Genomic DNA, 17287 nt, shown 5'->3' with positions numbered 1-17287 from the left:
GGTTTCCCTTTTCGCTTGGCTCTCTCATTCTCTGTTGTCACTGCCATGTAACATGTGCCTTTCACCTTCCGCCATGACTGTGAGGCCTCCTCAGCCATGTGGAGCTATGAGTCCCTTAAACCTCTTTTTCTTTATAAACTACCCGGTTTGGGTATGTCTTTATCAGTTGTGTGAAAATGGGCTAATATACCCCAGTGCCAGCAATGTACCTTCCACCCCCCAAATCACTTCTTGTGTGCAAGACTCTAGAATCTCAATTCAAAAAGTGAAAATAGTGAATATCATAAGGCCTATGACCATGAATACTTCTGATATATCCAGGTTCCCTGAATGTACAGTTTATGCCTCAGAAATTGCCATTAGATTTATTTTATCACAGCATTTAGAGAATCTGAGAAAAAAAAGGAAAATCCCTTTAATATATTCATGAGGTAATCTTTTTCCATTGCTGTTAATTCTCAAAACTCTGTGTTTCAGGTGAGGTGGTGAGAGTGGCGGGGATGGGCTTCCGGGCATCTGATGTGGGTTAACTAAGCTAATCACGTGCAAGAATAAACCTGGCTCCAACACTGAACTCTGACTGCTTTTCTCAACAATTCTATTGCTAATGCTGGGCCTCAAATTAATACCTCTCTCTATATCTCACTGTTGTTTCATGTCCATTCTGAGGCCTCCATTGTAACGAGCCACCCAAGCCCTGAGCACGGTTCCTACAGACACATCCTGGAAGCATTTCACAGCAGTTTAGACCCTAGTCCTAGGGGAAACAGGTGATATAATATTTCTTTGGATGCTCCAAGATAATCCCCTTGTGGCAACTGACTATCGCAGACAGGAGACCCAGAAGCAGCCCTTCTAGTACATGACATCATCCTTCTGGATCCTTCTGGATCTTCCACGGTGCCAAGTTCCCTTCCCCTTCCAGAAGGATCACTCCTTTATTGCTTCCTAGGTCCAGAGTCGGGAGAGAAGAGAAAAAGCGAATGCAAAAAGCAGAGCCCACATTTTCTCTCCTGAGAGCCTAGGAAAGCTGTGATTTCAGTGATTCTATGAGAAAGGATTAAAATATAGATCAGTCATTCCCTGCTAAGTGGGCCAAAAAAGCGTATATAGGATTATTTATTCATGGGTACAAAGAAGCCATCTAAATATTTCAAACACAAATTAAAATTTTAAAAATGCATGAAAAGAGATTACAGTGTTTAAACTAACCTTAACTCATATGTAGTCACAGGTATAAACCTGCTTTTGAGAATAAATGGTGCCATTATCTTTCTATAAGTTTGCCTTTCCTGATGAAATTATAAATACAAAGGCAGTTTTGTGGATAGATGAGGTGTTTTATTTTACCTCACTATGAATTTCCATATAATTTTGCCTTAGATTGTACATGCTGAGGAATTTTAAAAAAAAATACCTTGGTACAGTGATTGTTAGAACAATTCTCAAGAGTCCACGGTACCCAGACAGATGTAATCTGAGGGGGAGCTGTAAGACTCTCATGGCCAGTATCCTCCCATCTGCCAGTTTTGCTGTGATACCTGGTGTGGCCTTGGTGGGCACATTTTTGGGGTAAGGAACCAAAGATCCTAGTTGAAGTATGGATTTTTAACTGGGGAAAGAGACACTTTAAGTCTACCTGACCATGACTAGATCATTGTAACAGAAGGAACTCAGTCCTTCGAATTAGGCTACCTGAGGTTTGAATCTGGCTTTACCATTTACTAACGTTGTGATCATGGGCAGTTTATTCATCTTCCGGAGTCTACATTTCACCATTATAAAATGGCCACATTTTTCTGAAACTGCAAGTTGGATGAGAACTTCACATGGAAAGTGTCCAATGAATGTCCCCTTTCCCTTCAGAGAGCAGGGTACATGAGGAGAGAGCCTGAACATGTAAGTTGCCTTATGCACAGAGAGGGTCAGGGGATCAGGATGATGGTGGCACTTCATCAGTGAAGCAGCACTTGACTACGGGGTGACCAGGGCAGGAGCTCTGGTTACATGTGACCTGTTGCCCCAGACCAACCTGCTAGGTGAGAAGAAAGGATGTAGCCAGAGGGTGCCAGAGGCTCTGAAATACTCATCTCTTAATAATGCTGCAGGTGGACTCCACTGATAGTCTCTATTTCCTACAGATCCATATTCCCCAAACATAGAAATAACGCCAAAAGATTGCATCACCGTGTATCTCCTAAAATCCCAGTAACATAATAATAATAATGCAATTTGCAAGCTGTTAATTTGTACCTCTCTATCTCTGTGACTCTCCAAAGGATTATGCCTTTTTAAAATGCCAGATTTTTTTTTTTTCTTTCTTAGACTGCAATGTTCCTCTAAGTGCTAGAATATTCTGTTCCTTTGGCTTATTTCCAGTCTTTATAGAGAGAGAGAACTCAGTCAACATTGGCCATTTCCTGTCTGCTTGCCAGCTACCTCTGAGAGGCAAAGATTCCAGAGCCAGGTGCTTTTTGTTTTCTTTGTCTTTCTCTATTCTATACATGTGTGTGGCTACACACACACACACATACACACACATACACACACACACACACACACAGTTCCAGACCCTGGGATGGATATTAGAGGTACAATAGAGATTAAGGTACAGTTCCCACCCTCGAGCAGCTGGTGTAATTGGTGAGATACATATTTTTAAAAGCTGACAATTTCAGCGGCAGAATGCTTTGGGAGCCTTAGAAGAGGCATCCAAGTCAGTCTGGGTTTTTCTAGAAAAGCTTCCTGAGTGGGAGGACGCCTGAGTTGAATCCTCAAAGACCAGTGGGTGTTATCCAGGAAAAAAAGGAAACAGCCTGTGCGAAGACACAAAGAAATGAGAGCATTTTTAATTGTCTCTAAGAACTAATAATTGATAAGAAGTATAGTATGATTGTGAGGAGGCAAGAAATGAGATCTGAGGGATACTCAGCAGCCCCCTCACAATAGATCCTTTAAATCTTGCTAAAATTTGGACTCTACCCTTAATGTTATGGTGCTGGTGTGATGGTGATGGTGATGGTAGGATGCAGGACAGACTAATGAGGATATTGAACAGGAAATGACATAATCACATATGGATAGAGTATAGATCAGGGCCTGAACTATGTCAGTGTGCTTTGAAAAGATGTTTCACTGACAGAGATGAAGACTTGCAAACACAACACGCATGTAGAAACACATCAGTGTGAGTCAACTTAGCCCTCACAGAGTAACGTCACTGTTATTATCAAGTAGGCAGTATTTGCCCAGAGGCTGAAGAAAGCCATTCCCCAATATTTACAGTAGAAATTCATTCATTCATTCACTTAACAAATACTCATTGAGGAGCTGCAATGTTTTAGGCTCTATAATAGGTTCTTCAAAGTTTAAAAAAATTGCATATTTATAGTATTATTCTTCAGCTAAATTCTTTAGACTCAAGGCCTATTTGCCAGTGACTTTACTTGCCTGTGATACTCATTCATATATCCAGTGCATAGGTACAGTCTAGCATGGCGTAGGGTAGTAACAAATGTTTGTTGAATGAATTGGTTATTGAACATAGCCCTCCTCCACCATGAATGGGACAATGGAGAATTACCTAGGTAGTATAGGAGCAGGAGTCCCCATGCCACCTGCTATTTCCCCTCCCAGAAGCACAGAAGTGGACTCTTCCTTCCTTCTTCTAGCTACCCTTAAGGATGGGAATGGCAGGAAGAATCAATAGAGCTTCCAGAACATCGTCATCTGTAGATGTGTCCTATTATTGCAAATCTTAAAGGAAGTAATCAGTAACAGTTAAATAACTGAAGAGTAGTCTGAGAAAGTGGCAGTGAAGTGTGCATGGATCTGAAGAATTGATTTTTGGGGGTGGTGAACCAAGTTTACACGTTCGTCTTGTAGAAATAGAAGAAATACGATTTTTAGGCTGAGTGTGGTGGCTTACACCTGTAATCCCAATACTTTGGGAGGCTGAGGTAGGAAGATAACTTGAGCCCAGGAGTTTGAGACTGGCCTGGGTAACATAGTGAGACCCCATCTCTACAAAAAATTTTAAAATGAAAAAAATTATCTGGTCACTGTGGTGTATGCCGACGATCCCAGTTACATGAGAGGCTGAGGTTGGAGGATCACTTGAGCACAGGAGGTTGAGGTTGAAATGAGCCATGATAACACTACTGTACTTCAGGCTTGGTGACAGAGCAAGACCTTGTTTCCAAAAAAAGAAAAAAACAAAGAAATGAAATTTTTATATCTTCAGTGTTTTTTCTCCCCTCCCCTCTTCCTCCTTGCCTGCCTGCCTGCCTTCTTGCCTTCTAGCTGTGTCTTAATGCTTATTAGCTTATCCCTTAGGATCAAACTAAAAGAATGAGATCTTCATCCTTGGGCATGAGAAATTATGTCAAATCTTTTCACTTTGTGGGTTTTGGGGATGGACATTCCTGTACTATGGGTGATCTCCTGCTTGAGTGTAAGATCAAAAGACATGAAGAAAGCTGCTCTGGAACCTGGCATCTTAAAGGGCTGAAGAAACCCTTCCATATGAGCAGGAAGTCTGATCCAAGAAAGAATAAGGAAAAAATATTAGAGGATATAAGAGGGAATTAAAAGCAGGCAAGGTATTGATGATTAGAAGAACATGACATGGAGAAGAAAGATGAAGGAAATGAAACTCTATATCCCTAGAGTTCGAGGAGGAGCTAATTTACCACTGTGAGGGGAAGCTGGATTTCCTCTCTAAGGACTAGCGTGCTATGCTTCACAGAATAATGGAGAGGAATGATGATAAGTAGCAGGTTTTAGCACTCCCATTACTGGTCCAAAAGAGATATGGGGCATCCTACATGGATGGCCTAAAATGGTTAACAGACAACTGCAACATTTTCAATCACTTGCATTGAATAAATTAATGAGTGGAAGTATTTAAAATTGTTTGGTACATGGTGGGTCTTCAATAAGTATCTAGCATTTTTTTTATTATCATTCTTCCTTCACAGGTATCTAGGATATATGTCTAAAAGACATATATAGTACACATAGGACAGAGCCTGAGAGACTCTAGAAACCCACTCTCTCTCTGCTGGTAGGATCTACCAGTAATCCTTCTTGTACTTTTCCATTCAAAAGATTCTCCCTTACCTATAAAAGTTGGGGTTAGGAGGCCAGGCACGGTGGCACACGCCTGTAATCCCAGCAATTTGGGAGGCCAAGGTGGACAGATCATCTAAGATCAGGAATTCAAGACCAGCCTGGCCGACATGGTGAAACCCCGTCTCTACTAAAACTACAAAAATTAGCCGGGCGTGGTGGTGGGTGCCTGTAGTCATAGCTACTAGGGAGGCTGAGGCAGAAGAATCGCTTGAACCTGGGAGGTGGAGGTTGGAGTGAGCCGAGATCATGCCACTGCACTCCAGCCTGGGCAACAAGAGTGAAACTCCATCTCAACAACAACAAAACAACAACAACAACAACAATAACAAAAACTTTGGGGTTAGAAATCTCAAGAACTTCTGGACACAGATGCCAGTTTCAATTCTCCTTCTAAGTTAATAATGATAATTTTGAAAGAGAAAAGAAAACTTGAAAAAGGAACTCTCTAGCTCCAGAGATAGTCAAAGTTTGAGTTTTCTCAAACGTGGCTCGTGAAAGCAAAATGACAAGAGGCAACGTGTGCACCGAAAACACTGGGAAGGGTAAAGAAAAAGGAAAGAAAGCAAGAGACTCACCAACCTAATTAAGAAAGCTTCAAACTGAAATTTGAGGGGGAGGAGAAAAAAAGGCCTATAAAGTAGATGTGAGGAGAGACAGTTGGTATGGCACAGAAAGAACAGTGATGCGGGCGGTGCCCAGTAATTTACTGAAGAAAATAACAGGGAAGATGTTTGAGAACTATATTTATGATCTCAGGTTGTATACAGATTATAAGTAATAAATAAAGCTAACCTGGAGTTTTAACAGTGGGAGTTAAAATCCACTGTCATAGAAAACACTGGGACCTTGTGGGCTAGCATTTAGAACAACATGCAAAGGTTTGTCTTGTTCAAAGGAAACAAACTGATGAAATAGAAGTGATGAGCATGGGCAAAAGCCTCAGCTATTTATGGCCATCCATGTAATTGAAGCGTGAATGCACGGGGGAGGACATTACTGAACATAAAAGGAGAGAAGACAGAAGTGACTGGTGTTACTGGGTGAGAGCATACTGTGTTACTTGGTCAGGTGCAAAATGCAAGTGATGATGTGGTAACTGAAACAGAGTCCATACAGGGCAATGTCATGTTCAAATTCCATTATCCAGACATCTGCTTGACCTTTCCATCTTCTAAAAGCCGAGCATTTGATAAACTGCCTCAGGGACAGTATCATTTATTCAAAGTCATAGAACTATGAACTCGATGCTGATCTCTTGTAAAAAAAAAAATCAAGAAACTTCAATTCAATAAAAAAATTTTAAGTGCTTAATAAATTGAGCTAAGTGTTAAGATGAGTAAGACAGACATGAAGCTTACCTTCCAGCAGGAGATACAGATGCCAAATAACTCATTCCACAATTGATTAAGTTGTAATTGTGAAGTATATCACAAAAGAGAAGTGTAGGGTGATGTTAGATAAAATAGTGGGACCCACTGTAGTTGGAGGAGGTGTACAGGGAAGGTTTTTTTTGCGGGGGTAAATGTTATTGGTGCTACTATTGGAAGAAATTTACTTGGCAAGAAGGCCCTAAGAGACAACATAGTGGGAACATTGGGTCTGGTAAAGGTTGGGACTAAGGAAGGATGTGGGAAAGTAAAGCTTCATCATGGGTTTCCAAGCTTACACTATTCCCTATCAGTCTCTTGAAGAAAGGATACAGGATTATGTCAACTTCAGAGGACATCACTAGGGGCATTCTGCAAACCGTTATCCTTGGGGTGGCACTTTCATGTGGAAAAGGGATAGTGTGAGAATTATTTTGAGTGACTCTAGAGGGCAGAGCTAAGGCTCAAATGTGCACGTTACAGGGATGTGCAATGTATGAAACATTGTTTATAGCTAGAGCTGCCCAGAGAAAAGAGAACTGCTTTACCTGAATGCAGGTGAAATGGTCAAGTGGAAACTCCTAATCACCTCTCAGGGTTGTCTTATCAGAAGACAATTCTTGCATTTGGCAAGCTGAACAACACACAATAATATCCACTTTTGAAGCATACACTTTGTAGCAGGCATTGTTTGTTGAGGTGTCAGGAACACAGAGGTGAGCAAGAGCACACCCTCACTTCAAGTGTCAGAGAAAACAGGATACAGTGGGAAAAATATTCCCTCACTTACTGTGCTTTTAACTTAACACAATCTCTTACTCCAGTGCCCTGTGCTACCTCTCCACAAAACTCTTCACTGAGAGCTGCAGCTAACACCAACTAGATGAGGCTTCACCTGTGCAGTTGGTTATGGGTACTGGCTATGGCCTCCCAGCTTCACCTGCCTGTTGGTTCCCATTTGTTTCTCTTTTCTGCCTTGTATGGTTCTCCACTGAGCTCCCCCTCCATCTCTGATTTCAATTCAGTTCTTAATCCCATACCAATCCCTTGGAGTGATGCAAGTTTGGTTTTTCACTCTAGGCACTGTTTCTGGGCACAGTTCATTTTTCTCCTTTTATTCCCAGTTTCTCTAACTGCTTCTGCCCAGTCAGTTCTTAGCTTCCCTCCCATGCCTGCTCCCCATCATCTGCCCTAGGGGTGGGGCTCATAAATGCTGGAAGAGTGGTAGGATTGCTTAATAGTGTCCAGGCTGCCTCGGGAGTTACTAAGAGGGAGAAGGGCTGGGAGGAAGTTTCAGGCAGGGAGAACAACCCTAAGGCACTCTCATATATCCTACCTACCCAGGAATAAATTGCTCACACTTCAAGTGGCAAAGTAAAAAAGCATGGACAAGCTGGGCATCAGAAAATCAAGACTTCTACTGCTCTCAGCTGCCTGACTCTCCCTACATCCCATACCCCAGTTTACTCTCTGGGCATAAATATGCCTGCCACCCCAGCCCCAACAGGATGGAATTCAGAAAGCAAGGTGGGATGAGCTTGTGATTTTACCTTTTCATAAAAGAACTGTATAGATAGACATTTTAGTCTAAATTATTCTATTGAGTAGCCATTAAGTAGAGTTTTTATTGTGATCCACACTGGAGCTTTTCACTGTTTATTTACTTAAACAGGCTCAATTCTTGGTGGGAAAGCCATTTGGTAAGAGAATTGTTTCTGAAGCTGGACACACCATTGCTACAGACTGCACCCTCCTTTGTACGGACAACCATGGAGAAAGTAAGCTTCTCCTTTCTGCTGCCGTGACCCAGGAAATCTCAGAGCATGGTACTTAATGGAGAATGTTTTCTGCTCAGCCTCCCGATCAGACACTGCCAACTAGGTCTAATTGAGAAGAGTAATATTCTCTGAGGTGAACCTATGTAATTATTCTCTTTGGAGTCTTTTACTCTACACTTATCTTTTTGGCAAATGTTTTCATATCTGAATTGTCAAACTGAAACGAGTGCAGAAAGGAAGTGCTGTTAAGGTGTCATTTACAACCGAGGATCCTAGAGTGAAAGTAGGCTCCTGGGGCCATGCGTAAAACCCTGGCACTTGGAACATTCCTGCTACCCAGCCTGATGTTGCTCAGCTTCACTGTAGAATGAGATACTTCAGAAGGCAAATGGGGTGGGAGCACTTGTCTTGGAGCATGTGTGCACTGCTTGCTGGATATTCCCACCTCTTTGGGAGTCCAAGATAATGCAGAGCCTCAGGAGCACCCTTGGCACACTGGACACAGACAGAAGACCAGCAGCCCTAGAAGGCCTGAGAAGACACTTGGGCTGTGGGCCAGGAGACTGCATTCTCTTCCTGCTGTCATAATTAGCCATGTGATGTCAGATAGGTCATTGACACTCATGCTAATCACCTATGAAATGTGGTGGTTGGACCTATCAGGGCTTTTTCTGCCAGGATATTCTAAAATTCTTTGTATGACTTGCTTCCAGATGTCTTACAGTAGCTTTGGGCCAAATCTGCTTCAGAGGGTCAACTTGGTGCAAAATGAAGTTCAAGACTTTATATACACTCATTTCCAAACAGTCACTACCAGAATCAGGATTTGGCAGTAGGGTGGGTCAGAGAGACTCTTTGTGTATTAGAGTATTCTAGAGGGACAGAACTAATAGAATAAATGTCTACATAAAGGGGAGTTTATTAAGTAGTTTAACTCAAATGATCACAAGTTCCCACAAAAGGCTGTCTGCAAGATGAGGAGCAAGGAAGCCAGTCTGAGTTCCAAAGATGAAGCACCTGGATTCCAATGTTCAAGAGCAGGAAGCACCCAGCACAGGAGAAAGATGTAGGCTCAGAGGCTAAGCCAGTCTAGCGTTTTTATATTCTTCTGCCTGCTTTTATTCTGGTCGTGCTGGCAGCTGATTAGATTGTACCCGCCCAGATTAAGGATGGTTCTGCCTTTTCCAGCCCACTGACTCAAATGTTCATCTCATTTGGCAACACCCTCACAGACACACCCAGGATCAAGACTTTGCATCCTTCAGTCCGATCAAGTTGACACTCAGTATTAACCATCACACAGGTCTTTTTTTTTTTTTTTCCTGGTCTGGAATTGTTCAGTTGCCAGTATAGATAGCAGGATGTGATTTCATGTTGCTAAATGAAAAACAATATGCAAACACTAGAAAATATCTCTGAGAAGGTTCAGTAGGTTTTTTTGTTTGTTTGTTTGTTTTTGTTTTTTGTTTTTTTTCCTGAAATTGACATTATGAGAGGCAGCATGGCCTAGTGGTTATATTATGGGTTGAACTGTGTTTCCCTAAAAAAGATCTGCTGTGGTCCTAACCTATTTCCATATAAAGTGGAAATAGGATATCTGCAGATTTAATCAAGTTAAGATGAAGTCCTTAAAGTGGGCCTTAATCCAATATGACTAGTGTCCTAATAAGGAGAGGGAAATTTGGACACAGACACACATGGGAGAATGTTGTGTGAAGGTGAAGGCTCAGGTTAGACGGATGTTATCTACAAGCCAAGAAACACTGAGGGTTGCCTGCTGTCACCAGAAGTTAGAGAAAGACATGGAATAGATTCTTCCCCAGGGCCCTTAGAAGGGCCAAGACTTTGATTTCAAATTTCTAGCCTCCAGAACCATGACACAATACATCCCGTTTTTTTTCAAAGACATCTAGATTGTGGCAGTTTGTTACAGCAGCTCTAGGAGGCCAATGGCAGGTTAGGAGTACAGACTCCACATCAGATGTCTGTGGTTAAAATTCTGTCTTTTTGACAAGTTAAAAATTGTCAAAAAGATATCATTGTATATTTAGAAAACCCCTTCGTCTCGGCCCCAAATCTCCTTAAACTGATAAGCAACTTCAGCAAAGTCTCAGGATACAAAATCAATGTGCAAAAATCACAAGCATTCCTATACACCAATAATAGACAAATGGAGAGCCAAATCATCAGTGAATTCCCATTCACAATTGCTACAAAGAGAATAAAATACCTAGGAATACAACTTATAAGGGATGTGAAGGACCTCTTCAAGGAGAACTACAAACCACTGCTCAACGAAATAAGAGAGGACACAAACAAATGGAAAAACATTCCATGCTCATGGATAGGGAGAATCAATATGGTGAAAATGGCCATACTTCCCAAAGTAATTTGTAGAATCAATGCTATTCCCATCAGACTACTATTGACTTTCTTCACAGAATTAGAAAAAACTACTTTAAATTTAATATGGAACCAAAAAAGAGCCCGTATAGCCAAGGCAATCCTAAGCAAAAAGAACAAAGCTGGAGGCATCATGCTACCTGACTTCAAACTATGCTACAAGGCTGCAGTAACCAAAACACCATGGCACTTGTATCAAAACAGATAAATATACACCAATGCAACAGAGCAGAGACCTCAGAAATAATGCCACACATTTACAACCATCCAATCTTTGATGAACCTGACAAAAGCAAGGGGGAAAGGATTCCCTATTTAATAAATGGTGTTGGGAAAACTGGCTGGCCATATGCAGAAAACTGAAACTAGAACCCTTCCTTACACCTTATACAAAAATTAACTCAAGATGGATTAAAGACTTAAATGTAAGACCTAAAACCATAAGAACCCTTGAATATAACCTAGGCAATATCATTCAGGACATAGGCATGGGCAAAGACTTCATGACTAAACCACAAAAAGCAATTGAAACAAAAGCCAAAATTGACAAATGGAATCTAATTAAACTAAAGAGCTTATGCACAGCAAAAGAAACTATCATCAGAGTGAACAGGCAACCTACAGAATGTTTGCAATGTATTCATCTGACAAAGGGCTAATATCCAGAATCTACAAGGACCTTAAACAACTTTACAAGAATAAAACAACCCCATCAAGAAGTGGGCAAAGGATATGAACAGACGCTTTTCAAAGTAAGACATTTATGTGGCCAAAAAAATATGAAAAAAAGTTCGTAATTACTGGTCATTAGAGAAAAGGAAACCAAAACCACAATGAGATACCATCTTATGCCGGTTAGAATGGCGATCATCAAAAAGTCAGGAAACAACAGATGCTGGAGAGGATGTGGAGAAATAGGAATGCTTTTACACTGTTGGTGGGAGTGTAAATTAGTTCAACCATTGTGGAAGACAGTGCGGTGATTCCTCAAGGATCTAGAACCAGAAATACCATTTGACCCAGCAATCCCATTACTGGGTATACACCCAAAGGATTATAAATCATTCTACTATAAAGACACATGCACATGTATGTTTATTGCAGCACTGTTCACAATAGCAAAGACTTGGAACCAACCCAAATGCCCAACAATGATAGACTGGATATAGAAAATGTGGCACATATACACCATGGAATACTATGCAGCCATCAAAAAGGATGAGTTCATGTCCTTTGCAGGGACATGGATGAAGCTGGAGACCATGATTTTCAGCAAACTAACACAGGAACAGAAAACCAAACACCCCATGTTCTCACTCATAAGTAGGAGTTGAACAATGAAAACACATGGACACAGGAAGGAGAGCATCACCCACTGGGGCCTGTTGGGTGTCGAGGGCTAAGGGAGGGATAGCATTAGGAGAAATACCTAATGCAGATGACGGGTTAATAGGTGAGCAAACCACCATGACATGTGCATAACTACGTAACAAACCTACTTTTTCTGTACATGTGCATTCCATAACTTAAAGTATATATATAAAAAAAATCCATCTTTTGATTTACCCACTATGTAGAGGCTTCTCTGAGCCTGTTTCCTCATTTGTGAAGTGGGGATATCATTATACCCACCTGACAGTAATGTTGCGAAGATTAAAGAAGGTAATCCTTGAAAAGCCAACTGGGCACAGTGGCTCATGCCTGTATTCCCGGCACTTTGGGAGGCAGATGTGGGTGGATTGCGTGAGTCCAGAAATTCCAGATCAGCCTGGGCAACATGGTGAAACCCTATCTCTACAAAAAAAAAAAAAAAAAAAAAAAAAACACACACACACACACACACAAAGGAGCAGTGGATCTCCCAGCATGGAGGTTGAGATCTGAGAACAGACAGACTGCCTGCTCAAGTAGGTCCCTGACCCCTGAGTACCCTAACTGGGAGACATCCCCCACTAGGTGCAGACTGACACCTCACACCTCACACAGTGGGGTACACCCCTGAGACGAAGCTTCCAGAGTGAGAATCAGACAGCAACACTTGCTGTTCAGCAATATTCTGTCTTCTGCAGCCTCCACTGCTGATACCCAGGCAAACAGGGTCTGGAGTGGACCTCAAGCAAACTCCAACAGACCTACAGCTGAGGGTCCTGACTGTTAGAAGGAAAACTAACAAACAGAAAGGACACCCACACCAAAACCCCATCAGTACGTCACCATCATCAAAGACCAAAGGCAGATAAAACCACAAAGATGGGGAAAAAGCAGTGCAGAAAAGCTGGAAATTCAAAAAATGGGAGTGCATCTTCCCCTCCAAAGGAACGCAGCTCATCGCCAGCAACAGAACAAAGCTGGACGGAGAATGACTTTGACGAGTTGAGAGAAGAAGGCTTCAGTTCATCAAACTTCTCAGAGCTAAAAGAGGAACTACGTAACCAGTGCAAAGAAACTTAAAAACCTTGAGAAAAGATTTGATGAATGGCTAACTAGAATAACCAATGTAGAGAAGTCCTTAAAAGAACTGATAGAGATGAAAATCATAACACGAGAACTACGTGACAAATGCACAAGCTTCAGTAACCGACTCCATCAACTGGAAGAAAGAGTATCAGTGATTGAAGATCAAATGAATGAAATGAAGCAAGAAGAGAAGTGTAGAGAAAAAAGAGTAAAAAGAAATGAACAAAGCCTCCAAGAAATATGGGATTATGTGAAAAGACCAAATCTACGTCTGATTGGAGTGCCTGAAAATGAGGGGGAAAATGGAACCAACTTGGAAACACTCTGCAGGATATCATCCAGGAGAACTTCCCCAACCTAGTAAGGCAGGCCAACATTCAAATTCAGGAAATACAGAGAACGTCACAAAGATACTCCTTGAGAAGAGCAACTCCAAGACACATAATTGTCAGATTCACCAAAGTTGAAATGAAGGAAAAAATGTTAAGGGCAGCCAGAGAGAAAGGTCAGGTTACACACAAAGGGAAGCCCACTGGACTAAGAGCAGATCTCTCGGCAGAAACTCTCCAAGCCAGAAGAGAGTGGGGGCCAATATTCAACATTCTTAAAGAAAAGAATTTTCAACCCACAATTTCATATCCAGCCAAACTACATTTCATAAGTGAAGGAGAAATACAATCCTTTACAGACAAGCAAATACTTAGAGATTTTGTCACCACCAGGCCTGCCCTACAAGAGATTCTGAAGAAAGCACTAAACATGGAAAGGAATAACAGGTACCAGCCATTGCAAAAACATGTCAAAATGTAAAGTCCATCGATGCTAGGAAGAAACTGCATCAACTAGTGAGCAAAATAACCAGCTAATATCATAATGACAGGATCAAGATCACACATAACAATATTAACCTTAAATGTAAATGGACTAAATGGTCCAATTAAAAGACACAGACTGGCAAATTGGATAAAGAGTCAAGACCCATCAGTTTGCTATATTCAGGAGACCCATCTCACATGCAGAGACACACATGGGCTCAAAATAAAGGGATGGAGGAAGATCTACCAAGCAAACGGAAAACAAAAAAAAGCAGGGGTTGCAATCCTAGCCTCTGATAAAACAGACTTTAAACCATCAAAGATCAAAAGAGACAAAGAAGGCCATTACATAACGGCAAAGGGATCAATTCATCAGGAAGAGCTAACTATCCTAAATATATATGCACCCAATAGAGGAGCACCCAGATTCATAAAGCAAGTCCTTAGAGACTTACAAAGAGACTTAGACTCCCATACAATAATAATGGGAGACTTTAACACCCCACTGTCAACATTAGACAGATCAACGAGACAGAAAGTTAACAAGGATATCCAGGAATTGAACTCAATTCTGCACCAAGAGGACCTAATAGACATCTACAGAACTCTCCACCCCAAATCAACAGAATATACATTCTTCTCTGCACCTCATTGCACTTATTCCAAAATTGACCACATAGTTGGAAGTAAAGCACTCCTCTGCAAATGTACAAGAACAGAAATTATAACAAACCATCTCTCAGACCACAGTGCAATCAAACTAGAACTCAGGACTAAGAAACTCAACCAAAACCGCTAACTACATGGAAACTGAACAACCTGCTCCTGAATGACTACTGGGTACATAACGAAATGAAGGCAGAAATAAAGATGTTCTTTGAAACCAATGAGAACAAAGATACAACATATCAGAATCTCTGGGACACATTTAAAGCAGTGTGTAGAGGGAAATTTATAGCACTAAATGCCCACAAGAGAAAGCTGGAAATATCTAAAATTGACACCCTAACATCACAATTAAAAGAACTAGAGAAGCAAGAGCAAACACATTCAAAAGCTAGCAGAAGGCAAGAAATAACTAACATCAGAGCAGAATTGAAGGAGATAGAGACACAAAAACCCTCCAAAAAATCAATGAATCCAGAAGCTGTTTTTTTGAAAAGATCAACAAAATTGATAGACCACTAGCAAGACTAATAAAGAAGAAAAGAGAGAAGAATCAAATAGATGCAATAAAAAATGATAAAGGGGATATCACCACCAACCCCACAGAAATACAAACTACCATCAGAGAATACTATAAACACCTCTATGTAAATAAACTAGAAAACCTAGAAGAAATGGATAATTTCCTGGACACTTACACTCTCCCAAGACTAAACCAGGAAGAAGTTGAGTCCCTGAATAGACCAATAGCAGGCTCTGAAATTGAGGCAATAATTAATAGCCTACCAACGAAAAAAAGTCCAGGACCAGATGGATTCGCAGCCGAATTCTACCAGAGGTACAAGGAGGAGTTGGTACCATTCCTTCTGAAACTATTCCAATCAATAGAAAAAGAGGGAATCCTCCCTAACTCATTTCACGAGGCCAACATCATCCTGATACCAAAGCCTGACAGAGATACAACAAAAAAAGAGAATTTTAGACCAATATCCCTGATGAACCTCATGCAAAAATGCTCAATAAAATACTGGCAAACCAAATCCAGCAGCACATCAAAAAGCTTATCCACCATGATCGAGTTTCATCCCTGGGATGCAAGGCTGGTTCAACATAAGCAAATCAATAAACGTAATCCAGCATATAAACAGAACCAAAGACAAAAACCACATGATTATCTCAATAGATGCAGAAAAGGCCTTTGACAAAATTCAACAGCGCTTCATGCTACAAACTCTCAATAAATTCGGTATTGATGGCATGTATCCCAAAATAATAAGAGCTATTTATGACAAACCCACAGCCAATATCATGCTGAATGGGCAAAAACTGGAAGCATTCTCTTCGAAAACTGACACAAGACAGGGATGCTCTCTCTCACCACTCCTATTCAACATAGTGTTGGAAGTTCTGGCTAGGGCAATCAGGCAAGAGAAAGAAATAAAGAGTATTCAATTAGGAAAAGAAGACGTCAAATTGTCCCTGTGTGCAGATGACATGATTGTATATTTAGAAAACCCCATTGTCTCAGCCCCAAATCTCCTTAAGCTGATAAGCAACTTCAGCAAAGTCTCAGGATACAAAATCAATGTGCAAAAATCACAAGCATTCTTATACACCAGTAACAGACAAACAGAGAGCCAAATCATGAATGAACTCCCATTCACAATAGCTTCCAAAAGAATAAAATACCTAGGAAGCCAACTTACGAGGGATGTAAAGGACCTCTTCAAGGAGAACTACAAACCACTGGTCAGTAAAATAAAAGAGGACACAAACAAATGGAAGAACATACCATGCTCATGGATAGGAAGAATCAATATCGTGAAAATGGCCATACTGCCCAAGGTAATTTATAGATTCAATGCCATCCCCATTAAGCTACCAATGACTTTCTTCACAGAACTGGAAAAAACTGCTTTAAAGTTAACATGGAACCAAAAAAGACCCCACGTTGCCAAGACTATCCTAAGCCAAAAGAACAAAGCTGGAGGCATCACGCTACCTGACTTCAAACTATACTACGAGGCTACAGTAACCAAAACAGCATGGTACTGGTACCAAAACAGAGATATAGACCAATGGAACAGAACAGAGCCCTCAGAAATAATACCACACATCTACAGCATCTGATCTTTGACAAACCTGACAAAAACTAGAAATGGGGAAAGGATTCCCTATTTAATAAATGGTGCTGGGAAAATTGGCTAGCCATAAGTAGAAAGCTGAAATTGGATCCTTTCCTTACTCCTTATACGAAAATTAATCCAAGATGGATTAGAGACTTAAATGTTAGACCTAAAACCATAAAAACTCTAGAAGAAAACCTAGGTAATACCATTCAGGACATAGGCATGGGCAAGGACTTCATGTCTAAAACACCAATAGCAATGGCAACAAAAGCCAAAATTGACAAATGGGATCTAATTAAACTAAAGCGCTTCTGCGCAGCAAAAGAAACTACCATCAGAATGAACAGGCAACCTACAGAATGGGAGAAAAGTTTTGCAATCTACTCATCTGACAAAGGGCTAATACCCAGAACCTATAAAGAACTCAATCAAATTTACAAGAAAAAAACAAACAACGCCATCAAAAAGTGGGCAAAGGATATGAACAGACATTTCTCAAAAGAAGACATTCATACAGCCAACAGACACATGAAAAAATG

General features: G+C 40.9%; 1 long non-coding RNA gene across 3 annotated transcripts in view; it reads left to right on the top strand.

Annotated features, from left to right (window-relative positions):
* Positions 1 to 17287, top strand: part of LOC108581278 — an 87958-nt gene that overhangs the window by 19939 nt on the left and 50732 nt on the right. For 2 of the 3 annotated variants that reach the window (XR_004176511.1, XR_002516074.2), the window contains exon 2: positions 8173 to 8278. This is a non-coding gene — a long non-coding RNA (uncharacterized LOC108581278). Of the gene's footprint in view, positions 1 to 8172; positions 9195 to 17287 lie in introns of those variants that run through there. The other variant, XR_004176510.1, reaches the window with a different exon arrangement.

This window comes from Papio anubis, chromosome 10 (genome assembly GCF_008728515.1).
Source record: "Papio anubis isolate 15944 chromosome 10, Panubis1.0, whole genome shotgun sequence".
In the NCBI taxonomy this organism is placed as follows: Eukaryota; Metazoa; Chordata; class Mammalia; order Primates; family Cercopithecidae; genus Papio; species Papio anubis.
Note: the sequence above shows the minus strand (reverse complement) of the source record. Positions and strands in the feature narration are given on the sequence as shown.